The sequence below is a fragment of the Agelaius phoeniceus genome, chromosome 5 (assembly GCF_051311805.1).
Source record: "Agelaius phoeniceus isolate bAgePho1 chromosome 5, bAgePho1.hap1, whole genome shotgun sequence".
Classification (NCBI taxonomy): Eukaryota; Metazoa; Chordata; class Aves; order Passeriformes; family Icteridae; genus Agelaius; species Agelaius phoeniceus.
In genome coordinates, this window is record NC_135269.1 from 48,524,278 (window position 1) to 48,538,081 (window position 13,804).

The 13,804-nt window shown below is 38.9% G+C and overlaps 1 long non-coding RNA gene across 1 annotated transcript in view; it reads right to left on the reverse strand.

Annotated features, from left to right (window-relative positions):
- Positions 1–3,902: 3,902 nt before the first annotated feature.
- The window catches only part of LOC143694155 (uncharacterized), a 24,176-nt gene continuing 14,274 nt past the window's right edge, over positions 3,903–13,804 (reverse strand). The window contains exons 2-3 of the long non-coding RNA XR_013182451.1: positions 4,851–5,006; positions 3,903–4,582 (exon numbers count right to left, since the gene is read on the reverse strand). This is a non-coding gene — a long non-coding RNA (uncharacterized LOC143694155). The remainder of the gene's footprint in view (positions 4,583–4,850; positions 5,007–13,804) is intronic.

Genomic DNA, 13,804 nt, shown 5'->3' on the forward strand with positions numbered 1-13,804 from the left:
CTGTCATAAACAAAAGTACTTTATTTTTCTAGGAAGTAAAAGTGTTAAAAACTGTGTAGCTCATAGGAAGATGTTTTGGTTGATGGTTATCTTTTATATATTTGCAGTTACAATGAAGTGGGAATTTATGACATGAAGAAAAGGCAAAACAGTTCACAAAATACTTTAAAACAATTGTGCATAGTTGACATATAATGTACATACTTTTGAAGTATCTGTATGTTTCATTGGAGAAACTCCTACATTAAAACTTTGCAGCTTTCCCTTGGAAAAGGACCATATAAAATAATTCTCATCTTGGTCTAGCACCAAGTTTCCACTGCTCCTTTATCCAAACAACAATATAGTGTTTTCTTATACTGAGTGATCTGACTGGAAGAGAGACTCACCTCCTGTGAAATTTTTAAAAATTCAGTTTGCTATACTGATTAAATTATTACCTTTTCCAGTATTTTTTTTTCTCATTTCTTACTTGGAACTGCAGTTCCTAATTAAAACTGGTGAATCAGGAGATGAAGAAAACTTATGGCTTACTTTGTTCTTGAGTTCTTAAGTCTTGCCTTTTACCTTGAGTATGAATTCCTCCAGTGTTCATATAAAGCTTAAAATTGTTATATTTTTATAATATCTTAGGTTGGATTTATAAGATTGACTAGAATTTCTCATGATTCCTAGAAATCATATCCTCTTTTTTACCCAATTTCCTCTAGCTTTTCCATTTTCTAAATCAGTATGACATTGGTCTGATTTCTGTAGTTATTGCTGGAATCTTGCTCTTGATTTGGCATGATTAGGAAAGGGTGCTTTACCATTATTCTTTTGATCTGATTCAGATTTTTTTGAAACAGAACCTTCTCTTCCAGCAACCATATTAGTAGGCTAGTTTAATAAACCCTTAAACCTCCTCATTCCTGATGTGGCAAATTGGATGGGGAGCAGATGATCCTGAATAAAACTTACCTAACAAAAGGAAAAAAAAAGAGTGTGTGAGTTTTTTGTTTGTTTGGTTTTGTGTGAGCTTCGTTTGTTTTGTTGTTTTTTTTTTCAATGTAGATCAGTTCTTTGATACATTCCAACAAATGTTTTCTTTCTTTTCCCACTCTCTCAAGGCAGCCCTTGCTGGCCAGCTTGTCTTGATATGCTCTGACCTATCTCACCACATAAGATGTAGTAGAGTCCTAGTGGGACATAGTGATATGATATTCAGAGATTTCTTGTGTCAAATGAGGAGTTGGGTACTTAACTCTGGGATGCACGATATTCTGCACATCTGATTTGGGTGAGGACGCGAGGGAGTGAACGGAAAATGTTAATTAGCTCCCTAATATAAAATAACAAAGAGTTATTCAAGATGGTGTCTTTGTCCAGGATTAAGGAGTTTCTGCATGGCTGGGATTCTCATGCCAGATGCACACAGTGTGATTTGGTAACCGGGTCAGGCCTTCAGTTATAAGTGACAGACATTTTCAATTCTTTAGGAAAATAAACAGTCTTTTGTACAATAGCCTGTTGTTAGAGCAGCCATGTAAGAGGTGGGTAACCTGAGATGAATTCTCCATTTCAAGATAACTAAACCCACATCTCCTATAAAGTCACAGTAAAATCCTCAGAGCAGATTTTTGAACTGAAATGGCCTTAAAGATGGGGACAGTTACCTAGTGCTGTGGTGCTGTGCTCCCTCTGAGAACGGCAGCAATCGTGAACCTAGCAGAATTCCTCAAACTTAATGACTTTTTTTTGAAAAAAAAGTGGAGTTATCTGCAGCCTCTCAGATCTGATAACAGGTGGGGTGGTTTTGGAGGTCACGATCTTAATTGTCTGAATTTGATTTAATTGTGGGGGGTTTTTGCATCTAAGTGCTATTTTGGAGCTCATCTGGTTTCACCAGTAGAAATACATGTTTTACCATTAGGCAAAAAACCATCATTCTCTTGATGCTTCAAAATAATTCTTTATAACAGCCTGGGCTCTTATATAATTTTGGAGCTCCTTAGTTAGAAACATCTGATAGTAGGCCCTAAGTCAGAGGAAAAACACATGGATATTCATTATCTGAATTACCACACTAGATTTTGCTGTCAATAAAGAAACATCTAGTCAGTTTGTTTGTCTGCTTTCTGTATGTGGCATTAAGACAAGATCCTACATTGTTTTCCTGTTTTGTTGCATATCAAGTGATTCAGGCAGCTACTTCATAGCTACCTCTTGAAATGTTTTGCTTGAATTTATCTGAAATTTAAAGTCCATGTACAATCTGCAGCTATCATTACTAGTCCTAGAAGACTAATTTTTTAAACATAAAAATATTTGGGTCCTTCTCATGAGTTCTACAAAATGTACAGCTCATGGGTATTGGTTTGATAACACAGGATGACCTGCTAAAAAAAGGCTGATGGATTTTTCTGAGATAAACAATGTTTGAAATATATCCAATCCTTTACAATAGAATGTTATTGAAAAGTTCCTTGAAAAATCTATGGAAGTCTTTGGTATATTATTGTAGTGGCTCAGTACCATTACTGTTAAAAAAAATGCACCTAATTTTGAGCCTAATTTTGTCAAGGTTCAATTTCAAGCTATTGGATATTATTACATTTTTGTTAGCTCTGTTGAAGAGCCATCTTATTATGAAATTTCTGTTTCCCATGTAGGTATTTAAGGACTGTGATTAATTTATCTCTTGATAAATTAAGTTGACAGTGTCTCTTGAACCTTGTGCTGGAAGATATATTTTTCAATTTCATTTTCCAGGTTTTTCTCTAATTTTCCAACACATTTCCTTAATTTTAGAAAGCTGAACTGGACAAATATTTAAATAGTTGTGATATGCTACAAAGTGCAACTTCTGCTTCTTAAGTTACAACATATGTAAATGAGGGTCCTATTAACCCTCTAAAGGAAAATATAGCAATGTGAAACATCCAGGATGCAGATAGAATAACACACCAACCTTCACAGTAATTTTTTCTCTTGGAGAAGTTTCTCATTCTCTAGGTATGGTCTGCATTTTTCTCATGTGTATGAATTCATATTTAGCCATTTCAAAACACATTTTTTTATTTATCTGAAAAATTAGGCAATGTAGTTGGTTATTTTGTACCACTGACATTATCAAGGCAATGTTTCTTATTTGTTAGGGCTTAATATTATTTATTATTTAAGATTATTTATTTATCTATGCCTTTGCTTGCAACTTTAGAAAGTCTCAGGATATTGTGAAGTCAAGTAACTTATAAAGCTTGCATTTTTTTAAATTCTTATGGTTCTTAACCAAACTTATAAGTATGTAAATTCAGTTTGTGAAGGTCCATTTTCCACAGATGCTTGTGGATTAGCATTTACTGTCATTTAATATTTTTTAATCTTTCTGCACTGATTTAATGTCTGCTGTTCCATGAGTTGGTACAAAGTGCTCTATCTTGTGGGAATGGGTTGTCTCTTAAAAGGTCATTCAATGTACAGCTAAAGCAACTTTTCTGACTTATAACTTTCTTGCAAACTGTTAATTTGTTTTACCTCTGTTTCACCCACTCACAGGCAGTCCCATGTAAGTGGACGATGGGTAGGAAAAGATTTCCTGCTCTGTCGTTTCAAATCTCTCTGCTTTTCTCTCCGAAGGTCAATTGCAAAAGACCTCCAGTGAAATCCTCAGTCAATCATTTTAGAACAAATGTCATCTTGCTTCTTGTATCCCATATGAAACAAGGAAAGTTAAGGAGACCCTGGAACTAAAAACCTGCTCTCTAGGCTGGCTTTTGAAGCTCACTGTAATATCTCCTACAATGTAGAAAGCTCTGTGAGACCGAAGGAAGATTGCAAATCAGTGCCTTTCCTATAAGCTGCTTCTCCAATTTGGGCTGTACATTTCACTTTTCTGTGTGTTTTGGGTTTGTTCTATAGACATCCAGTGGTAAGCTTGATTGGAAATAAAGTGAAGGGTAGATATAGTTCAAATAGTTTCTATTTTATTTCAAATATCTTGGCTTTTTTCCATTCAATGAATAGAACAAGTTCTTTTTCCCATGGGTTTTTAGAACCAAATCTTCCAACCAGAGACTGTATCTGGCACAAACCATCCCTGCACTTTTTATATCCTTCTGGTCTGGCGTATCAAGTCACTAGACAGGAGTCTGTTTCACTGAGTGCTTCTCACTTGAACGTGGATCTTATTTTGTCCTATCTCAGGCTATTTTCTGAAGGCATATTTGCTATGGGCTGAGGAATATTAGACTGTGGCATGACATGAAAATAGAGATTGAATGGTATTACAGAACATTACTTCTTGTGTAGGTAATTACAGAGACATGTAGAGATTTAGCTGAAAGACTCCTATTAGTAGCAGTAAAAACCTCATGGCTAAGTGCTTGTGCAAGGATTAGGAAGTTTGCAGATTTTCAAATTTTATTGAAGGGGTGGTAATGCAGCATCATAGAGTAAAACCCTCTTTTTCTACAAAGTAGGAGTAATATAGGCAGCTTTAGAGAAAATCTCTTCCCTTTTGCCAGTGGAGAACATTCACGGCGTTCTGCAGTGACCTCTCTGAGCCAGGAGAAGCTATTCACCTCCTATCATTCAAGGCCAGCTACAAACAAAGAGAAGATAAACATGAAGAAACTTCTCATGGCAGGTTCCTTCCTCTCTTAGCTTCATCAGTGAAGTGGGCAGCATGAAAGTTGGGCAGAATGAACACAAAGGTTCTTCCTCATCTCAGAAGAAAAGGAAGGTGCATTGTAGCCTCAAAGTGAGATCCCACCTACACAGAAAACTCATGGGAGCAAAAGAGGGGTTCCAAGATGGCATTTCATTGGGCTAAAATAAATTTTTAGAAAAGAATAAGAGCAAATGCTCACCTTCCATGTAAATCTCCACATCCAGCTCAGGCATTGCTTCAGAGACCACAGTTGCAGGCCATAAGGAGGGCCTGGAGGCAGAGTGAGAAAAAAGGGTGGCCATGCTGTCTTTGTGACAAGGTATTTCAGTGAAGGAGAAGCTCAAAATCCTGTGACCTGTGAAAGAAAGATGGGGAAATCTGTATCTCGACAAAAAAAGCTGAAAGATCAGTGGGATTTGTGAAGTGTCATATGTGACACAGGGAGGAATGCAGAAGAATAGCACTCATTTTCAGGTAGCACAGGAGCAGTGAAGGGAGCTGAGAGAAGGGCCAGCAGTGTGTGTAGTGAAGAAAGGCTCAAAATGACTAGAGATTTCCCACAGAGAAGATACAGGACTGAGTTTAATTTGGAAATTAGGGAAGTGTGTAGGTGAGGTATTATAGGTAATTTTCTCATCTGTTCTGCAATTACCACTCCTGCAATGCTGTCATTTGGACAAACAGCAATGGCAACTTGTTGCAGCAAAGATGTTCAAAAAGGCACGAATTAAAGGCAAATGGAAATAACAATTTAACAATTCATATTAAAATTGAATCACAAATGAATCTTAAAGATAGATTGTTTTACTTTGTGATTATGCAAAAGATTTGCACTGAAAGCCAGCAAAAATACACCATCATCTATTTCACGAGAAATACATAAAAATTACCTTTGAGCAATAACTGCTTTATTTAGATTCTATTTATTGGGTGTTAAGTTCTTACTGGGGCTTTATAATTTAATTAAATATGAAATTATTTTAATGTTCCATTCCCAAAATTGAGGAAAGCATTGGGGGAAATTGATTAGAAACTAGAAAAGTAAAAAGCAATGAAGGCTCAAACATAAAAAGAGAAATTAAAGTGTCATATGAAATCTCATTTTGTTTGATATTGATTCCATTCATTCACAAAGGATGATTAAGGTATTACTAATAAAATGAGTATTTTAAAGGCTATAAAATAATGTAACATTGCAAAGTTATAACAGATTTCTAAGTGTTAAAAACTCATTGGTACGCTTCAAAAATACTCCATTTTTGTCTTTTGTTTCTCATCACAGAAATGACTGCAGTTTACATGCCAACAGAAACACTGATGGAAACACTCAAGGTTTTAGTCTGTAGCTCTGATAACATTCCACTTTGCTTGCAACAGTAACTGCATCAGTACTCTGCAGTATAGGCAGAAATAGCTTTCTTCATCAAATGCTATATGGTTACACAAGGTTTTAAAATACAAAAACCACTATGAAGTCTGCTATCCATTATAATATGTTACTCTCTGATTGAACTTTTAAATATCTTGAAACTCTTTTATTTTAATATAAATGTTATACATCTAAGAATAATATATTTTATAAAATATTTTTAATTAATTATAAATAATATACTAATTAAAAATAATATAAAGGTAACTTTCTGTTAAAGTCACCTGAATGGAGCAAACATATTATTTCAGCTTTTATGAATACAATTGTGCTTCAAATTGTGTGTATTTTACTTTGAAGCCCAGATTCTGTTAAATTTCCCTTAGTCGGGTTGGGTCAACCCATGGAACCAACCAAAGTAACTAGAATTTGGCCATACATTTGGCTATACATAAAACTGAAAAGCATACCAGAAAGAACTGTGGTTTAAAGTCTGCACAGTTATGCCACATTCTCACCTTTACGAGGCATGACTTGCAGCCATGCAGAATGAAGAATGTGAGATCAGGAATCCATGGAAAAATACTTCTAAACCCATAGACCTGGGCCCAGTTGAGCACAAACATTGACATTTTAATCTGAAACATTTTTTTGAAACAGTCTTCAAGTACAGTGAAAAACATAATGACAGAAATGTTCTGTGTGATGCCAAATGCTGCTGTTTTCAACAGTAATGGCAATATAAAAAGTGCAGGTGGTCATCTTCTTGCCCCCCACCTTCTTTTTCCATATCTTTCTGTTCTTTCCTTCTCCATTTTATCACTTTTAAAAATATTTTTTTTATTTAGACAGTGGAAAAACAGAGAGAAGTTTAAAACAGCAAAATAAATTAAATCTGTGAAAAGCACAGATGTTATGGTGGGCTCAGAACAGTGGGTCTTACTGCACCACTATTTCTCTGAAATTCTCGGACCTATGGCCTGACTACAGAGCCATTGACATTACCAGGAATTTGCAGAGGAGCTGACAGTGTTTAATCAGTAATAGTATCAAAAGTGGTATCTTGCTTTGCCATGGGATTTGCTGCAATCACTTTTCCCCAACTTCTGTCTTCACTGCTCAGATAAGTGCTCCTCTCTCAGTCACTTACTTCTGTGGTAGTAGGTGTGGGACTTGTGTGTGTGCAGGTGTTATATGTTAGACAGATCCTTATTCCAACAATCTATCTTTCCTTTTTTCCCTCTCACCTAGACCCATAGCCATATCAGTAACATAATGCCTCCTTTTGTGCAGTGTGATGTGAAGGAATTTTCAGGGCCTGGAGTTACTTCTCAACAAGTCAGGCAAGATATTTTTGAACACTGGTATTTATTTCCCACAGCAGTGAATCATCTTTGTGGTAAGGATAATGCCATATGGTGCCATGAATTATATCTCAAAAAGCATACAAATGTATGTCTTTGGTGGAAGCTCTGTTCATTTTTTAGCATTTCGTCAGAGTGGAACTTTGAATGATGATATCAAAGAAGAAGGAAAATCTGCGTGAACATGATTTCCAGCATTGGCCTAGCTGAATAAGAAACAAATAGCTGAACAGAAGGAAATGATGTTGATGCTTCAGAATGACTAGGGGCCAGTTATGTGGAAAAACCCCCAAACCCTACAGTATTTCAGCCAGATGGCTGCAAGATGACTTAAGAAAGACAGCACTCAATGGCAACATGTCCTTGCAGCAAAGAGAGGAAAAACCCAATCGTCCCTTGTCTCTTGCTTCTGAGCATGGGTTCCAAAGAGTCCCCTCCTACCTGGCAGCCTAGATGTGAAGCTTAGTCAGAGTTTTATTGCTCCCTGGTTTGCATCTCTTCCAAGGCTTCCAGCCATTTCATAGCCTAAGCAGGCAGGGCAGCTTTTGCAATCTGCTTGGAGGAATGCTGTCATCCATGGGGATCATGTTTCACCTTCCCCAAAGTGGAAGGATGCCCAGAAGGAACCAGGCCAGGCAGAGCTCTAGTTTCAGGAACTCTCCCTTTAGCATAACTAAGGGAGAGCTTCTAATGCCAAGATGCTACTGGGCTTCCTAGGGCTGAGGCACTCTCCCACTTGGCATTCTGTATTTTGGAAACAATGGCAAGAGCCTGTGCCTCTTACCATGTTTCCAGATAAGTGTTCCAGGAAGAAGTTTCTATCTATGTTCCAGTGCATGATTAAAGACATACTTTGAGCTAACACAGCACACACACTGGGTTTTCTCCATCCACCAACAGCAAAAAATCTCAGCTCCTGGGTGTTTCTTATCTCCTGGTTGTTTATAATGCCTAATACTATTTTTTGTTTCTTTAGCTCTTAAACACAGACATTAAAGGCAGGGTGAGCAGGATTGTCTCTCTATTGACATCATCAGGGGATGCAATAGCTTTCACCACAACTGAATTTTATTCAGAATCTATGCAACTATATAAATGTTTGCTTTTTTAACATAGTAGATATACATCAGTCTGAGTCCCTGAGTCCCTCCCTTTCCAGGAGAGGAAAAAGTTAATTCTTATTTGTTTTGCTACTTAGATAGCACAAGTAAGCTCTTCAGTAATGTAGGCTATGTGCTCAAACAGTGGGAGTTTCCTTTTGAATTGAAAGAGGCAAAAATTAATTGTATTTTTTGATTGCCTTTCTGTCATTTACAAATTATCCAAGGATGCGGTCAAGTTTGATACACTGCTATGCCTCACTGCAGTTCTGAATTAATGTTTATGGCTAAGTAATACATCCCCAGATAACAGATTTGGAATATTGACCTTATGGTGCAAACTGTTTCTGCAATACAGGACAAATTAATGCTCTTTTTTTTTTTTTGGTGTTTTGGTAATTTTTGGTTTGGTTTTTTTGTTTGTTCGTTCTTTATTAATTTGGAAAAAGCTATATCCCAATTTGTTAACCTTTGAGCAATTTAATCATTAAAAAATAAAGTAATTGGCAAAATATTTTGTCAGCTTCCCAGCGGCCAAATCTTATCCTTTTGGGAACCTTTTATGCAAGCATGAAGTTCCTTCAGATTTCCAAGTCATATATGGAAAGGCTGGCAGGAAAGTAGGAATTCCTCTGCATGAAACATTTGAAATTATCTGAAAACTTTTGGCTCCTCAAGGAAATAAAATAAAATTGTTTCCCATTAAGAAAAAAAAAAAAGAAAAAAAAAAGATAGAGAGGGAGAGAGACAGTGCAGCACAGATTAGCCAATGGGGATTAGGGCATCTGTAGATCAGATGGTGCCCTGGTCTGCCTATAGCAAAGCAGTATGATGAAAGGCTCTTTCTGTTCCAGTCCTGAAGTCCTCTCCTGAAACTGAGATTCTGTCCTAGGAAAAGTTTTTACAAACAAATTATTTCTGTGGAAAACTTTGATGTCAATGGCAAAAATTTCCTTGAAAGAAATCCTAGTGTATAGGAGCTGTACAAGAAGCTTAGCATCTTTTTTAGCTTTCCTTAACCCTGGAGAAGCCTAACTGAAAGACCTGGAAGTAAGGTCTTTATTACTCTTCTGTATTCACCTTTTGATACATTTCTATCTTCTTGTTTCTCACATATCCCCTTTTTCCAAATACTTTGTTCATTTGGCATTGAAAACACAAACTAGGACTCCTACAAAAGCCTTGAGCTCCAGGACCATCCACCACCACGTCATTTACGGCCCCAGATCAGAACTCCAGCTCTCTTCAGCAAAATACATACCCAATTTCTACTCTTAAATGCTTTGTCTTATCTGGAGCCTTTGAGTGTGACCCTGCAAACCTTATACATACAAGTAGTCTCTGTTGTCCCTATATAAGTAACATTTAACTGCTTGTGCATGTAAAGGTTGCAAGGTGAGTCCCTTTGAATATCATTATCCCAAATATAATAACTGCTTTGCTGAAACTCTCATTGTCTTTCCAAAACCAACCCATATTACTCAATAGAGAATTCTGGAGGAAAAAAAATGCAACATTTTGAGAGCAGGCAGAGGTCATATGAATGCTGCCCAAGATTTTTGATTGAGTAATGTACTTTGGAATAACTTGCTGTGATTCTTTGGCAGAACACTGTTTATTGTTCAAGTGAAATTTTTCACAGTTAATAAGATGGTCAGTTGCAGGTATTGAAAATATTTGCCCTGCCAAATACCACAAGAGTGAAAACCTTCAAGCTGGTTGAATAATGAGACAGAAATCATTCCAACAAGATGCTTGACAGCTGCTGGAGAAATTTCCAGAATATTATATGGCCCAAAATGAAATTGTTTTATTGAGTAAAAATAAACAAACAGAAAAATATTTCTGAAGAAAAATTGCCAAGATATTTTGATTGTGTTATTTGCAAGGAATTGTTTGACAGAGCAAAACTACTTGATGGTTGTTTTGTTTTTTTTTTTAAGAGGATACTATTGTTTATCCAGATATTTCTCTACATTCATAGACTTCTTTCCATTGGCCACATGATACCATCAGTTTTTAAACAGATTCTCCAGTGATGTTCATGGAAAATTCTGCTTAGAAAGCTCTTGTTGATTTCTTCTGCTTTGAAAGTAGAGAGAGTGTATGAATCACAGCAGTGAAGCTGAATTTGGACGATAAAACCCAAAAAATCCACACGAATGTGTGATGATTCAGGAACAAATACTTCTTTCAGGAGCTAATATGCTTGGCCTAATATGGATGAACACTTGGTGTTACTGAAAATGCAACTCAGCTTTTGCTGACACTGTTTACAAATGATATTCACATATCCTACCCCCATGTTCTGTAAGGCAGAAAAATGTTTTTCTGACATGGGCACATCTGGACTTTGCCTACTTCCAACAATCTGAAATACATCTTTGCCATAAATTACTAAAGACACAGTTACACTTTCACTAAAATCTCGTGTAAAAAATGCACTCAAATTCTGTAATTACTTAAGTACAAAAAATACACAGATGTCCTCATTGTTTTCATGATTTTCAGGGAATGAAAATGGCAATAAATAATTCTCTTCTTATCATGGAACATGAATAAATATCTCAGAGAACCTAAATCCATATCTGATTTAAATTTGGAAGGACTTAGCAACAACAGCAGCAGAAGTCTTGTAAAGTAAAATATACCCAGCCAAGAGTGAATAATGCATTACCCCAACAACCAATCCTCCCTTTCCAGTGAAAAGAGCAACTGGACTCTTACACAAAGCCTGAACTCACTGTTTACATCCTGAGGGTAGAAAAAGAGAAGACATTTAGCATACACTAGTTCCATGGATAAAGTATCTATACTTTGTAATTGTGTGTGTGTGTTATTTAATCTGTTTCCCGCCCATTACCCCAGGGGAAAAAAAAAAAAAAAGGACAAAAAAAGTATAAAGAGGGAAAAACATTAACTACAGTGTGGTTAAAATTCAGATCAGCCGTCTACTCCACAGATCTCTTGTGTTCAGCCTACTTACTCACTGAATGTGGCTAAGATGCTCAGGAGTTTCCAGTATACCCACCCACTCGAGATAAGATAGTAAGTACTGTACTTGGGACTGCTAAATTTGCAACCAGGTTAATTGTGTACAGCATCTGGGAAGCCTCAGCGGATTCCTGCAGAGACGCTGATGTTTATTCGCGGTGCTGGGAAATCAAGTCGTTAAAATAGAAAGCAAAACCAGGGACAAACACTGATGGTTCAACCCGAGTGAGTAGCCCCGGTGATAAAAGGCTCAGGAGAGGATGCCAGGGCTCGTGCGAAGTTTTATCGTAAGAGGCTTTGTGGAGCGGTAGCTGCTTATTCCTCGGATCGCCCTCTGAGAGAGCAGAGCGGCCGAGCCCCGAGAGGAGCTCCCTCGCGGGTGGCGCCTCTGTTTGCCGGCCCCGGTCCCCCACTGCGGCACACGCCCGCAAACTCGCGGTGCGGCCAGAATGGCCGAGGGATCCGTGTGCGGGGGCTGTGGCCTGCGGGGCACGGGGCCCTGCGGCTCGCAGCGGCTCCGTGCCCGGGGCTTGCGGGCCGGGGAGCGGCGGCGCTGCCGGGGCGGCTCCGGGCCCGGGGGCAGCGGCCGGCGGCGCCTCCCGCAGCTCCGCCCGGCGGGCGAACCCCGCTCCTCGCTTGCCCTGCCGGGGCCGGGAGCGGCGATTGCCCGTCCGGGCTGCTTAAAGCGTGTCACGTTCGAGCCTTGCAGGTGCTCGGAAAACGGCCGCACACAGGGTTAACAGCATCCCCGGTCGGACAGTATGTGTTTAATATGCGAGCGTATTTGATGTTCATTGACAGAGCAACAATAGGAATTATCTTGCTTTATGTACCAGTTACAAGGTTTAATATCATTATATTGCATGCAATATTAGTTTTTATTAGTCGCCATTAACAAGATGTTTTCTACTCGAATTCTCATTTACTTGTTCAATGCAAAAATTTTCTTTGTAAAAGAGAAAAACACATCTTCAAGTGTCAGCTATATTAAATTAAAGAACTGTTTACCCTTCCTAAGGAAAGCATATGTATCTAAATAGGCATCTTTTACCGTTTGCATAGTAGATTGGAAATTAGCATTTTTGTTCATTTTCCCATGTATGCACAGCGCCTGGAAGAGTAATACTCCATGCATATCAGATCAGCCAGCCTACAATTTTTGTGCAATATATTATTTGGCAATCTAAAATTTGTAATTTGCATGAAATTGCTTAATTAAAATACAGTCACTCAGGGTATTAATTTCTCTGTCTGGCAGTTCAACGTACTAAAGGCGGGCTACAGAAAATGTGAAATCCTGTCAGATGTAACAGTAAAATATTAGCAAAAAAAAAAAAAAAATCCACTTCTGGCAACAAAGTGACAGAGTGATAATGCTTTTGCCCTGATTCTGGGTTCAAATACGAGCTTGGGTTGACATTGAAACCGGCGAAGAAATTTACAATAGCAACTCTGGCTTTTTGCCAATAAATCTGCATCACGGACCTTTCCTGGTGAGACCCTTTTCCCTCTCCCCACCCCCTTTACATTTTTCCCTACTAGCTAAGACAGAGAAGAAAAAAAAAATCCTTTTTTTGAAGCCCAAGTCCCTCACTATTTTTGGCAGTTTGCTTTTGAAATCAGCAACCCTACTGATAAAATGATCCAATCAGTCCTTCCCAGTTGTCAAGACAACAGTTCATAATTGTACCAGCTCTTTCCATTGCAGCTAGACATTTCATAAATAGATAATTCTCTAATTGATCCAGCCAGTCCTACTTTGCATACCCTGCCAAACTAGGTAAGCCCGGGTTCTATTCTAGTACGGCAGCAACTTTCTGCGAAGACAAGAAAACGGGCTTTATTTACCGCTCGAGAGAGGGGACAGAGGAAAAAAAATAAAATAAAGAGGGGGGAGCAACTTTAATTCTGAACAAACCTGGGTTGGGGAGGGGGAAAGAGGGGCAGATTTTGCGTGGGCACTGCCCCAGGTGTGCGGCATGCGGCGGGGCCGGGAGCGCGGCTCGGGCGGCGCTGGTTCCGAGGGGCCCGGGCAGAGCGGGGCAGCGCAGCGGGCCCGGCCGCCGCGGGGCAGCGCAGCGGAGAGCGGCACCGCCGGCCGGGGCTTCCCGAGGCTTCGCGCCGGCAAATTGCTTTCCTGTGTTTCTGAAATGAATTAAACATACAAGTTACTGATCTCCAGCACTTGGGGGAAATCCTGACTCCGGGAGGGGGAAAAGAAGGGGGGCTGGGGAGGAACTGGTGGCGGGCGCTGGCACACAAGGGCTCGCCACAGCACACACGGCTTCGGGAGGGGGACGGCTCTCTTTTCCCCCGGACAGCGCCC